Below are 15,256 nucleotides of genomic sequence, written 5' to 3'. Positions count from 1 at the left end.
ACCTCTACTGCCCTGAAAGACAGCGGAGACCAGGACAGCTAGAGCCCCAGATACAGATCCCCTGTAAAGACCTTGTCTCAGAGGAGCACCAGGACAAGACCACAAGAAACAGATGATTCTTCTGCACAATCTGACTTTGCTGCAGCCTGGAATTGAACTACTGGTTTCGTCTGGTCAGAGGAGAACTCTTTGTTTAAACCCAAATTATTCTGGAACTGTTTACAGTTTTTTACTTTTCTAACCACTGCTGTTGATGATATTTAACTGTACATAACATGCTTTTGTAAAGATCTTTTCAACCCTCTCAACATTCAAACCTGATATTTGCCTTTCATCTCATAGCATATTGTTTTGGTGTTGGTTAAACAGTAGCTGTAACATTACTGTAATCTGTTTGTTGAAACTTCAAGTCCAAGTCGTAGCTCTCAGAACATTCACAGCTTACATTGAAATTATGAGTTCTTCAAGCAAGTGAACGCTTTGGCTTAATGCATAATTTTATTGTCATCTCAGAATAACAGTAATTACGACATGGTGTGAACACAGCTTTTAGTTCTTTGCCTAATTGTTCCTTGGTCTTTTTATCTGATTTTAAAATACTTTATTTTGCTTCAAATCAAAGTTGTGATTCACATTTTAGCTAATTTGTTACCCTCTCCTGGTTTGATGTCTGGTCCTGCTTGAACAAACACATCCCATAATAAAATAAATAATGATCTGAGGATTTGACCTGCTTCCCTGACACCTCCACACAGATGCATCGTGTTTTCCCAATCTGCTCTATTAAATTTCCCTGATGCTTATTTGAACAGATTATGACTGTTAGGCAGTAGACAGAATGGCTATTTATTTTATTTATTTTTTTGGAATCAAAAGATGACCAGGTGTTGAAAGGTGTTTTTGTCATTGCCAGAACACTAAGAAAATGCGCTATTCATAAAGATCAGAAAAGAAGAGACATCACAGGAAGACTGTAATCTGGAAGACTATTAGAGACTAATGTCAATATCAATGTGTTTTATTAAAGAATATCTTACAGTGGACTGCACATTGACATTTTCTTCTGGAATTGATTTACTGTACATCTATGTGTGCTTTTCTGTAAAAGAAAAATTAAAGGATGAACCCAGTGTGATGATGCCTGTTTGCTTTCAGTTACAATGTAAGTCTTGTTCTCTGAGGTACAGTAGATGGTTGTTGCTCTAAACGTTACTTGCAGGACATTGATTAAAGGCTAGTCATGCGACAATTATGAACTAAATGAAAATCATATTAGCCCCAGGCATGTAATAATGCCACACAATCTTATTTGTTTATTGGTCATAATTCAGTTTTATCCTAACTCACTGAACAGCCAGTGAGCAGCTTCTTTATTAGTTATGCTTTTAATGTGGAGCAAGATTAACAGAACGACACAAATATTAACCTTCAGTCAGGGCATTCCCTAAAATGCAGGGTTTCAAGACAAAACATTTTATGAGTGGGCTTGAAAGTGTCATATAAAATTATATTATTTGTTATGGTTTCGAGGGCATATTCATGGTCACTGAAGTCCGGTTAGGGGGCCTGTGGACTTTAAAGGTCATTATTATGGGCTGGAACAGTGAATGAGCTTTTAAAGCACTCTAAATCAGTGCAGAGCTCCAGAAACCTGTTGAAAATGTCTGTGTTTGCAGATCTTGAGAGAGTATGGGATTTCACAGTCTTAGCCGGATGCTTTGCTGTTTTTCAGGCATCTGAACATTGGGGTGGTATTGGGGTCTACTGACTATGAAATTTACAACAGAGCTCTCAACTGAAGTTATTAGCGAGTTGGTCATATATATATATATATATATATATACACACACACACACACACACACACACACACACACACACACACATATACATATAGGACTCATAATTTTATCAATTTAATTAAGGAACCATTATAAGATAAGACTGACTCAGTGGTGAAGACTTTTTATGGCAGGCTCTCAAATGGTTAAAATGATTTAAATTAAGGCCAGAGTACTAAACCACAAAATAGATGAAACCTAAAGAACAACACTGCTTTCTGCATTAAACACTACAAATGAGAGTTCATCAGATTCCCCTAATCAACAATCACAAAGAAAAGTAACAATTTCTAAAAGAAAATTAAAATAAAAGCGTAGCAACATTTATGTTTGATAGGTGAAATTTTACAGTCAAAATTACTGTAATCTCAATTCGAATTTCATGTCAAGTTAAAGCTTGTCAAACTTTGCTGTGCTTATTTGCAGCACTGACCAATAGAATAAACTTGATTTGACAGTGACCTCTATGTGGACCAAAGCTACACTACACACCACTGTACAAAGGTGAAAATGTGATTTCATTTTTGCTGACAATACTGACATTGCCATAATGTTACATTGGTCTTTACTTTTTACATAACAATTATCTAATTCTGCTTAAATGGTCTTCTCTTTGAGCCACAGGATGTCAATCTGATTGTTTTAGTAATCACAAGGTTTATAGACAGAAAAACTGTGGCCAAAAGCATAATTAAATGTCTTTTTCTCGACAGTGGATGTAGCTTTTTTCACACAACTCAGTGTGAAATCCAGTTTGGTCTAGCCTTTCAGTCACAGATCTCAATGCCTCAGCTGTGTGTGGGGCTGCACAAACAGTCAAGACAAGTCAAGTCACCTTTATTTATATAGCACTTTAAACAAAATGATTGTGTCAAAGCAAATTAACAACATTAATTAGGAAAACAGTGTGTCAATAATGCAAAATGACAGTTAAAGGCAGTTCAACACTGAATTGACCAGACGAAACCAGCAGTTAAATTCCAGGATGCAGCAAAATCAGATGTGTTCTTGTCCTGGTGGTCCTCTGAGACTAGGTCTTTACAGGGGATCTGAATCTGGGGCTCTAGTTGTCCTGGTCTCCGCTGTCTTTCAGGGATGTAGAGGTCCTTTCTAGGTGCTGATCCACCATCTGGTCTGGATACGTACTGGATCCGGGTGACTGCAGTGACCCTCTGATCTGGACACAGACTGGATCTGGTGGCTATGGTGACCTCGGAATAACAGAGAAACAGACTAATATTAGCGTAGATGCCATTCATTTAATGATGTAGCAAGTACATCAGGTGTTATGAAAGTGTTCCCGATTCCGGTTTACATAATTAATGCAGCCTAAAAACAATTTAACGGATTTGGATATTACAAGCACATTAGTATGTTATGTGTAAGCCAGGTTAAAGAGATTGGTCTTTAATCTAGATTTAAACTGCAAGAGTGTGTCTGCCTCCCGAAAAATGTTAGGTAGGTTATTACAGAGTTTAGGAACCAAATAGAAAAAGGATCTGCCACCTGCAGTTGATTTTGATATTCTAGGTATTATCAAATTGCCATATATTTTAAAATGCAGCGGACATATAATGTAATGTAACAAGAGCTCGTTCAAATACTGAGGTGCTAAACCATTCAGGGCTTCATAAATAATCTATACATTGTTTGATAGGGAGCCAGTGCAGTGATAGAACCTGGCTAATATGGTCATACTTCCTGGTTCTAGTAAGAGCTCTAGCTGCTGCATCACTGTCTGTTTGTTTGTTTGTTTTTTAAATTGTAAAATATAACTTAATTCACACCATATTTCTGATATTATCAATCAATCTTATCAGATTAACTTTGATCGTTCACTCTTCCGTGACTGCAGAACACCTGCAAAGCGTTTGCACTCGTTAGCTTGTCATTAGCGTTTTCTTTTCTCCTCTCCTCTCCTCTCTCACGCTGCAGTTTTTCACAAGTTCATCAAACAACCGCAGTAAGAATATTTCATCAAGCACGGTGAGTAATGGCTTCGCCTACTAGAGGTACAAAACTAGAGGTATTTCGTATTGCTTGGCGGGAAAGTAGCATATCCTATAGAAAAGCATTAAAAACTGCTAGATCTGATTACTTTTCTTCTCTTTTAGAAGAAAACAAACATAACCCCAGGTATTTATTCAATACAGTGGCTAAATAAACGAAAAATAAAGCCTCAACAAGTGTTGACATTTCCCAACACCACAACAGTAGACTTTATGAACTACTTTACTTCTAAAATTGATACTATTAGAGATAACATTGCAACCATTCTGCTGTCAGCTACAGTATCACATCAGACAGTGCACCATAGACCCCCTGAGGAACAGTTCCACTCATTCTCTACTATAGGAGAGGAAGAATTGTATAAATTTGTTAAATCATCTAAACCAACAACATGTATGTTAGACCCTATACCATCTAAGCTCCTAAAAGAGGTGCTTCCAGAAGTCATAGGTCCTCTTCTGACTATTATTAATTCCTCATTGTCATTAGGATATGTCCCCAAAACCTTCAAACTGGCTGTTATTAAGCCTCTCATAAAAAAACCACAACTTGACCCCAGAGAACTTGTTAATTATAGACCAATCTCGAATCTCCCTTTTCTGTCCAAGATACTAGAAAAGGTGGTATCCTCACAATTATATTCCTTCTTAGAGAAAAATGGTATATGTGAGGATTTCCAGTCAGGATTTAGACCGTATCATAGTACTGAGACTGCTCTCCTTAGAGTTACAAATGATCTGCTCTTATCATCTGATCGTGGGTGTATCTCTCTATTAGTTTTATTGGATCTTAGTGCTGCGTTTGACACAATTGACCACAACATTCTTTTGCATAGACTTGAACACTTTGTTGGCATCCGTGGAAGTGCTTTAGCATGGTTTAAATCGTACTTATATGACCGCCATCAGTTCGTAGCAGTGAATGAAGATGTATCATATCGATAACAAGTGCAGTATGGAGTACCTCAAGGCTCAGTACTAGGGCCGCTACTCTTCACGCTTTATATGTTACCCTTGGGAGATATCATCAGGAAACATGGTGTTAGCTTTCACTGTTATGCTGATGATACTCAGCTCTATATTTCCTTGCAGCCCGGTGAAACACACCAATTTCAAAAACTAATGGAATGCATAGTCGATATAAAAAATTGGATGACGAGTAATTTCTTACTGCTAAATTCAGAAAAAATCAGAGGTGTTAATCATAGGGCCTAAAAACTCTGCTTGTAATAACCTAGAACACTGTCTAAGACTTGATGCTTGCTCTGTCAATTCTTCGTCATCAGTTAGGAACCTAGGTGTGCTACTTGATCGCAATCTTTCCTTAGAAAGCCACGTTTCTAGCATTTGTAAAACTGCATTTTTCCATCTCAAAAATATATCTAAATTACGGCCTATGCTCTCAATGTCAAATGCAGAAATGTTAATCCATGCATTTATGACTTCAAGGTTAGACTATTGTAATGCTTTATTGGGTGGTTGTACTGCACGCTTGGTAAACAAACTACAGCTAGTCCAAAATGCAGCAGCAAGAGTTCTTACTAGAACCAGGAATTATGACCATATTAGCCCGGTCCTGTCCACACTGCACTGGCTCCCTATCAAACATCGTATAGATTTTAAAATATTGCTTATTACTGATAAAGCCCTGAATGGTTTAGCACCTCAGTATTTGAATGAGATCCTTTTACATTATACTCCTCTACGTCCGCTACGTTCTCAAAACTCAGGCAATTTGATAATACCTAGAATATCAAAATCAACTGCGGGCGGCAGATCCTTTTCCTATTTGTCGCCTAAACTCTGGAATAACCTACCTAACATTGTTCGGGAGGCAGACACACTCTTGCAGTTTAAATCTAGATTAAAGACCCATCTCTTTAACCTAGCATACACATAACATACTAATATGCTTTTAATATCCAAATCCGTTAAAGGATTTTAAGGCTGCATTAATTAGGTAAACCGGAACCGGAAACACTTCACATAACTCCGTACTTTCTACATCATTAGAAGAAAGGCATCTATGCTAATATTTGTCTGTTTCTCTCTTGTTCCGAGGTCACCGTGGCCACCAGATCCAGTCTGTATCCAGATCAGAGAGTCACTGCAGTCGCCTGGATCCAGTACGTATCCAGACCAGATGGTGGATCAGCACCTAGAAAGGACCTCTACTGCCCTGAAAGACAGCGGAGACCAGGACAACTAGAGCCCCAGATACAGATCCCCTGTAAAGACCTTGTCTCAGAGGAGCACCAGGACAAGACCACAGGGAACAGATGATTCTTCTGCACAATCTGACTTTGCTGTAGCCTGGAATTGAACTACTGGTTTCGTCTGGTCAGAGGAGAACTGGCCCCCCAACTGAGCCTGGTTTCTCCCAAGGTTTTTTTCTCCATTCTGTCACCGATGGAGTTTCGGTTCCTTGCTGCTGTCGCCTCTGGCTTGCTTGGGGTAACTTCATCTACAGCGATATCATTGACTTGATTGCAAATAAATGGACAGACACTATTTAAACTGAACAGAGATGACATAACTAAATTCAATGATGAACTGCCTTTAACTATCATTTTGCATTATTGACACACTGTTTTCCTAATGAATGTTGTTCAGTGCTTTGACGCAATGTATTTTGTTTAAAGTGCTATATAAATAAAGGTGATTGATTGTTTGCTGCATTTTGGACTAGCTGTAGTTTGTTTATTAAGCGTGCAGAACTACCACCCAATAAAGTGTAACCTTGAGGTGATAAATGCATGGATTAACATTTCTGCAATTGACACTGAGAGCATAGGTCATATTTAGATATATATTTTTAGATGGAAAAATGCAGTTTTACAAATGCTAGAAAAAGTGGCTTTCTAAGGAAAGATTGCGATCAATAGCACACCTAGGTTCTTAACTGATGACGAAGAATTTACAGTGCAACCATCAAGTCTTACACAGTGTTCTAGGTTATTACATGCAGAGTTTTTGGCCCTATAATTAAACCATGCTAATGCACTTCCATTAATGCCAACACAGTTTTCTAGTCTATGCAAAAGAATGTTGTGGTCAATAGTGTCAAACGCAGCACTAAGATTCAATAGCACTAATACAGAGATACAACCATGATCAGATGATAAGGGCAGGTAATTTGGTCACAACTCTAATTAGAGCAGTATCAGTACTATGATACAGTCTAAATCCTTACGGAAAATCCTCACAGATACCATTTTTCTCTAAGAAGGAATATAATTTTGAGGATACTACCTTTTTTAGTATCATGGACAGAAAAGGGAGATTCGAGATCGGTCTATAATTAACTAGTTCATTGGTTTTTTTTTTATTTATTTTTTTATTTTTTTATGAGAGACTTAATAACAACCAGTTTGAAGGTTTTGATGAAATATCCTAATGACAATAAGGAATGAATAATAGTCAGAAGAGGATCTATGACTTCTGGAAGCACCTCTTTTAGGAGCTTTAGGGTCTAACATACATCTTGTTGGTTTAGATGATTTAACAAATTTATACAATTCTTCCTCTCCTATAGTAGAGAATGAGTGGAACTGTTCCTCTGGGAATCTAGAATGCACAGTCTGATCCGATACTGTAGCTGATGGCTGAATGGTTACAATTTTATCTCTAATAGTATCAATCTTACAAGTAAAGTAGTTCATACTCAGTTCTTAGTTCAAGTCAGTACTGCTGTGATGTTGGGAAATGTCAACACTTGTTGATGCTTTATTTTTCATTAATTTCTTCTTCTAAATAATCAGATCTTGCAGTTTTTAATGTTTTTTTTTTTTTTTTTTTTTTTTGTAGGATAGGTTACTTTCCCACCAATCAATACAAAATACCTCTAGTTTTGTTTCCATTTTCCGGGCTGCTCTCTTTAGGGTGCGAGTGTGCTCATTATACCACGGTATCAGACTGTTCTCCTTAATCTTCCTTAAGCGTAAAGGAGCAACTGTATTTAAAATGCTAGAAGAGTTCATAGCTTCTGTTACATCATCAAGTTGTTCTGAAGTTTGATATGCTAAGGAACTGGGATACATCAGGAAGATTACTTACAAAGCAGTCTTTTATAGTATAAGTGATGGTTCTACCATACTTGTAACAAGTAGAATTTACATAAATTGAAGCAACACCTCCCCCTTTACCTTTTGGACACAGCTCATGTTTATAACAGTAATCTTGGGGGGTGGACTCATTTAAAATAAAGTAATCATCTGGTCTTAGCCAGGTTTCTGCCAAACAGAGCACATCTAGATTATGATCAGTGATCATATCATTTACAAAAAGTGCTTTCGTAGAAAGGGATCTGATATTCAATAAGCCAAGCTTTATCATTGGTTTATCTGTATTGCATCTCTATTTTATTTGTTGAACCTCAATGAAATTGGTTTGGACATTTTGTATTTTGTATTTTCTAGTTGGGGGAACAGACACAGTCTCTATAGTGTGATATCTAGGTGAAAGAGTCTCTATGTGCTGAGAATTAACTGATTTCTGTGACATGAGGTGGCTAGCAGACGGTCGGTTTAGCCAGTCTGTCTGCTTCCTGACCTGGTCCCCAGTTAGTCAAGTGCAGATTCTAACAATATGTGCCATATTTCTAGAGAGAAGAGCGGAACCACCTTAGGAGGGATGAAAACCATCTCTTTTCAACAGGTCAGGCCTGTTATCCTGTTATGTTGTTCTGCGGACACTACTTAGACATCCATCCATTGAGTGAAGACAATCTGAGCCTGTCTTCAAACAAAAAATGACCATATAGGTTGTTTGTGCAACCACCTTATTACAACCTATATTTAAGTTTTAAAGTTAAGCGCCCTCTAGCGGGCGTAAATAATGACAGTATTTTGTTGTGTCTGTTGTCATGAAATGACGTATAACATATAGCATCATTACCAATCAAAATGCGCGTTTAGTTTAATGCAATGTGTGGACTTTTTACACTGATCACACAGTAATTCATACATATTTTACTAGGTGGTTTATACGTTCGAATGACCACACCAAACCCCACCCTTAAACCTACCCTTCACAGAAATCAGACGAAATTATGATTTTTAGAGCATATAGATTTTTTGAGCATGTGCGATCTCTGGAATTGAACCCATGATCGCATGATTACATATCATCATATGACACAATACTCTACCAACTTAGGTACACGAAACCCAAATTCTAGTGCAAATAAGAGTACAAAACATTAATATGAAAACGTCCTGTTGCCGATGGATATACATACACAGCTGCTCTTTGAACAGGAGACATAATCGCTGGATGGGTTCTGGGTTGAGTTTGAACAGTGAGAAAGACCTGTCTGTTAAATAAAAAGTGACATTGTACATGCACATCACCGCTGAAGTTTCAGAAGTGGGTGAGATGTATGTGTATGTGTGTGTCAGAAAGGTAATTAAGTCCAGATGCTTAGTTTACACAGGGTACACTACCCATGAGTCAGTGTGTGTTTCTGTGTGTGTGTGTGTGTGTGTGTGTGTGTGCGTGCGTGTGCGTGTGTGTGAAACAGAAGAAAGACAACTGATTAGCAATCCAATACAAGTTCAGCCAGCATAAACCATAGTGGCTTGACTGAGAAATTACACTGAAAGCATGATCTTAGGCTTTTTTTGGATCTGAAAGAATCATTTCTGACAACAAGCTCAGATAAGAGAAACATCATACATACAAGCTGAACAGTCTGATTACAGGGAGGGTTTTCACATTTTATTTGCTCATCTGATGTTCAGGCTCTGTATTACAGTCATATGACCCTTCCCGACTGTGTGATTTTGGCACACAGTTTCTTGTTGGCTCTCTTGTTTGGTTTGCCTGGCTGTTCTACAACAGTCTTTACCCTATAAATATACACTATTCTAAAAGATAAGCATAAAACATTAAATAATTTTGTATCCTCAGGCTGATAAGAAAACAGTTCAGATAATTTGGAACTTGGCAGAATTTGAGACGCGTTCCTATTGAGAACTCTGACTTTTAGCTGCAGACGTGGCATTTTGGCAAATGTGAGCACAGTTTGAGACATTGTTGACATTCCGTGCTCTTAGGGTGACAACACGTCCCAGTTACCAGGGAAAGTACTAGGTGTGTCCAGCTGTCACAAAAAATTGTTCTTATTAAACTGTAAATAATTCCAGAATTCTGCTGATTTGAACTTAAATGCAAATAATATGCTGTAATTAATGCAGTTTGTGTTGATTGTGTTTTTAAAAAGCTTTTTCTTAGTCAATGAAAGCACCTGAAAACATCCTTTTCTTAGTCCATCTCCTGAAAAGTCCTTGTAAAATATTTTGGTATTAAACTTTTAATTGCGCTTTGTTATATAATTTATTTGCAGCCCAGTCTGGGTGTCTCAGATTTAGACTTTAAAAATCTGTATAACACCAGAAACACATTAGCCACAACTAAGGTCTAATTCTAAAATCTGAAATGAGACTCTGAAATAAAACTTGGTTACATTTTATTTCGAAAGTCTACATTTAACATTATAACTTTAAGTTACTAACTCATATGAGCATTAGTAGAGTGTAGGTTAGGGATAGTGTACAAAAAAAGTGACTTATAGTAATAGCAATAACGTAGATGCAAAGTTATTTACAGTCAGTGGAATGTGTGTTGGTTGAGCATCAAAATAAAGTTAGCAGGTATTAAACAGACAGTCTAAGACAGTTTTAGACAGTCTAATGACTCTAGTGACCGCTAGTTGACATTTTGACACTTACTTTTAGTTAGTAGAATGTCTAAAGTGGACTATAGAAATAAAGTGGTACCTAAAACTCTCATTTGTACTTTATTTTGATCGTCCTTTATGCACATTCTGTTGACTAAAAGTAACATAAGTATATGTCTACTCACTCTCATCAGAATGTTAGTAGAGTATAGTTGAGGGTTAGGGTTAGTATAGCTGGTAGGGTTAGGGTTAGAATAAGACATGTGCTTGCAAAGTTACTTACAGTCAGTAGAATGTCTGTCAAAGGTCCCTGAGAATAAAGGGTTAGCAGATATTAAGCAGTCTACTAATGTAATGAGAGTCAGTTAAAGCATGCAGCATAACTTCTAATCAACAGAATTTTTAGAAAGGACCATCAAAATAAAGTGTTACCAAAACTCAAATTTTACTCTTAATTCCTCATGAAATAAGGCACACTTTAGCATACTTTTGAAAATAATACAATAATATAGTAAAGAGTGAACTAAATGTAATATTAATTGCAATTAAAATAAAAGATATAGTAGTTTACGTTTATATTAGTGTAAATGCAGTTGGGTGAACGTTTCACTGTTTTATCTGAACCACTTAAGAAGAACTTTAAATCTTTATATGTATTGTGATGTAAACATCTTTGTTGGTAATTTCATAATTACTTCTGTTGTTTTTGGTTAACGTGTACTGTTGAATATAATTACACATTAATAAGGATCAAGTACTTTAGATGTGTACATGTTCTTTAGTACTGTATGTTGCTCAACACATCAAAATAAGTATTCTTGGTTTACACTTTATTTTAAGGTGTCTTTATTACAGTGCAATTAGTTTTTCTTAATAAAATTTCTAATATTAATTAACTACATGTTCTTACTATATATGGTTTGGGGTCAGAATTAGGCTTTGGCTTAGCCTTACTTGTATGCAATTAATTGCTATTATAATAGTAATACATTTAATATGTGTAACAGGGATACCTTAAAATAAAGTGTTACCCATTCTTACCCAGTAACAAAAGATTTTTTGGAATCTTTCAATTTGACATTATTACAGTGTGCCCCTTTTAAATGTGTACGTAAGTGTGTTAAGTATCTTGTGAATGTGTACTCTCTACAAGTATACTTACTATAAGTCGCTTTTTCAAAATGTATATTATATTATTATCTAAAAGTGTGGGTTTAAAAAAAATACACTTTTTGATTTGTTGACTGGTTTCTTTAATCACTGGTTTAGGCCAGTGTCTGCTGAAGATCAAGGTTTCAGTTTAATTTAGGTAAAGCTTTCCAGATGGAGAAATGCAGTCATTGAGTCCAGGTGTGAGAAAACCTATTCTCTCCCGCTTGAGTAAAACACTGGGGAATCTGCGTTCCTCCCAAACCTTCGAAACATTCCTGATCTTTGTGAGGAAGTCACAAACCACATGTTCCCAGCTGTATTGTCTGTTTTGTGCACACATACTCTAGACTCTGAGGAATGTATGGGTTCAAACGGATACATCTAAATCACAGTCAGTGTCGTGTTTTTGTATTGTCACCTTCAGTTCCAAGACTACAGCAAACTGGGACGGCAAATTCACCCAGCAATGAAAATATTGTTAACTCCTGTGACTCTTTTCTTCGGTAGAACATGAAGTTATTTGAAGAATGCTTCACATCAGGGTTACTATCATTAACCAAAACTAAAACCATATTAACAAAGTTCATTACTTGAAATAACTATAAAATAAACATAAACTGAAATCAAACATGAAAAAAAAACTTAAATGTAAACTTTATTTCAGCTAGGCAACATTTCTCATTTTCATTCAGTACTAAATACAGTAAACTAAAACAAAGACAATAAGCTACATAGAAACTATATTTTATACAATATAAAAATGACTCTATTATGTGTACACAGGGCGTACTCCTCTATTATGTGTACAGTACACAGGGCGATTTAATTTATTTTCCACAATTTAACATGTTATGACAGGATATGTCAACATGCCCACATTATTAAACCAATATAGTTGTCATGTCTTCTCAGCTTTTATTTCATTTGATGGGGAGCAGGTCACCATTAGAAAAATTTGGCCAGCATCTGTTCTGTTAAATAGCTTTTGTCATTTCTCTGGTGTCCTTCCAAAGCTGTTTCAGAACAACTGCCGTAACAAGTGAGAGTAAAGAAGTCTGTTGGGGAGATGTGGGCCTCTTTCTGTTGAGAAAGGGATCAGTATCACTTTTATTATAATATATCACTCTTCGGTTTCTCACTACAGTGCTGTACTCATGTGTATGTCTGTAGATGTGTGTGTGTGTGTGTGTGTGTGTGTGTGTGTGTGTGTGTGTGTTGCATTACAATAGCTCAAGTTTTATACTTTCTCTATAAATCTGGGGTACTTTTAACAACTTGTCAGTTTGGGACACATTTCAAGAATCCACAGAGTCTCTCAGTTAAAAAATTGCACTGTAGTTTGGAGGTTATTAAATGGCATTAAATGAAATCCCCTGCTGCAGTGGCTTCTCTAAGTCTGCAATGTATTAACATTTTCATGTGGTGAACAATACACAGCAAATATGTTAATAAAAGTACATTTCTCTCTTATGCATGGAAGCCATTTGGCAGTAGAGATAAGGGTGCTTATCTGAAACCGTTCACAGATGTTTCTCTGTGGGGAGCAAATGATTTAAGTTCATAGATTAAATGTTTGATATTAGTCTTCATTGTGCATCATAAAGTGATTCATGAATTGATTTTAGTTTAAAATTATCAGTGTCTGTCAAGTTTTTCAAACTTTCTCAAGTTTTACTGGAGGAGACATTATCAGTCAATAGAAAACTGAAATCACTTCATCACACACAGCAGAGTTTGGAAAATGGCACACACGTTTATCGACCAAAATTATGATCGGTAGTCACACATTTTAAATCTTTCAAAATGAAGTCAAAAGATCTGAGGCACTGATCTTAGTGACAGATCTTGGTGAACTACACTCTTCACTACGATCATAAAGTCCACTGAAAATCAGCTTGATTAAAAGTCATTCAAGCCTATTATGATCAGGCCTTAACCGGTAGCTGAATCTGGACTGTACTGACACGTAATTGCACATCAAGTTTGCCATCAGTATGTGTGAGTAAAACTGAGTGCATTTGGTGTCTTGTATTAGTGTGTTCTTGCAAGAAGCTTTCTGCAAATAAGACTGTTTGGCGCTCTTTGCTTTAGATAATTGTGTGTGAATGAAAAGCAAACATGAGATTGTAAATGTGATCTCCTGACACCTATGAGAGAAGCCTTTTTCCTCTCGGGCTCAGTAAACTTCGAGGAACTGTTCTCGGATTAGGAAATTCTCCTGGTCTGCCTTGACGTGTCTGTCATGGCCCACAATGACCCAAAACTTCATTTGTTTGGTCACTGATGGGTCAGTGGAGATCAGGTCCAGATCATGTCCTCATAAATAAAATCTACACAATTATACATGCTGTTTAGGGGTTAGTTGTTTAAAAACAGCAGAAAATGCTTACACTGCAGAATTACGTATAAATATTTTACACAATAAAAAAGATTGATATAATCAGTCAAGAACTTATTAAAACTTATGATATCATAGCCCATTTTTTACAGTTACAGTGAATAAAAACACCCACATATTTCTCTTTTTCACTTAATATGTCATCTTAGGAAATAGAAAGCTTTGGAAATGCCAATTCATCTCTTTAAGTGTGTGAAAAATGTGACAAATCAAAGATTTAAGAAAACAATAGGATCACATAAAGCCCCCTGACATGTAGAGTTTTCTTTCCTGTTTTATGGAAAATTGTAACACTCAAGAAATGTATGATTGGTAAAAACTTAATGCATTCACAGTGGCCATATCAGGTATGGATTTATGCAATCCAGTCCTCTAATCCTCTCATATTACATATCAAAGTATAAGATAATGTGTAGATTAAAGTTAATATGTGCTGTCAAACGTTTGTTTGTTATATCTTAACAATGACTCTTGCCTCTACAAACTCCTAATTTGCTATTTATCAATAGTTCATAAGTTTTGGTATGGGGTACGATTAAGGGATCTAAAATCTGATCATGCAGAATAATGCATTAATATGTGCTTTGTAAGTACGAATAAATGGCCAGTATGCTAGTAATATGCATGCTAATAAGCTAGTTAATAGTGAGAATTGGTTCTCAAAATAAAGTGTTTTCATATATCAGATGTGGTGACATGCAGAATAATGAAAATACATTATGCATGAAAAACAATGGATAATGCAGTAGATAGTGTAGATTAGTGAGAGACAAATCCACTCAGAGAAAGTTATGCTGAGATGGAGTCTGCTCACATTTCTGCAGAAATGAAGGAAAATCACAGAGCAAAAGAAATGTTTGGTGATTTATAGCTGCAGGCACGTGAGAAGGTTACAGCTAAGGTCAGAGAAGGGGGGTGGGATTTTGGCACAAAGGAACCCAAAGACAATATTCATAATCCCAGCATGCTTTTACACATGATCCAAAGATTAAAGCTGCACTGAAATCAACGAGCAGCGAGATTTTTCTAAATGTGCCCTTGGTTTGAGGGCTTCCAGGGGTTTCTGTTTTGAGGGAAAAATAAAGTGAACGGGTTCACCCCTGTTGTCGCCTGCTGGGTCTCATTTCAGGTTTGGGGAGGGATATGCAAATGAGTGCGTCCCCCTCAGAGCTGCATCT

The sequence above is a fragment of the Carassius auratus genome, linkage group LG48F (assembly GCF_003368295.1).
Source record: "Carassius auratus strain Wakin linkage group LG48F, ASM336829v1, whole genome shotgun sequence".
Taxonomy (NCBI): domain Eukaryota; kingdom Metazoa; phylum Chordata; class Actinopteri; order Cypriniformes; family Cyprinidae; genus Carassius; species Carassius auratus.
Note: the sequence above shows the minus strand (reverse complement) of the source record.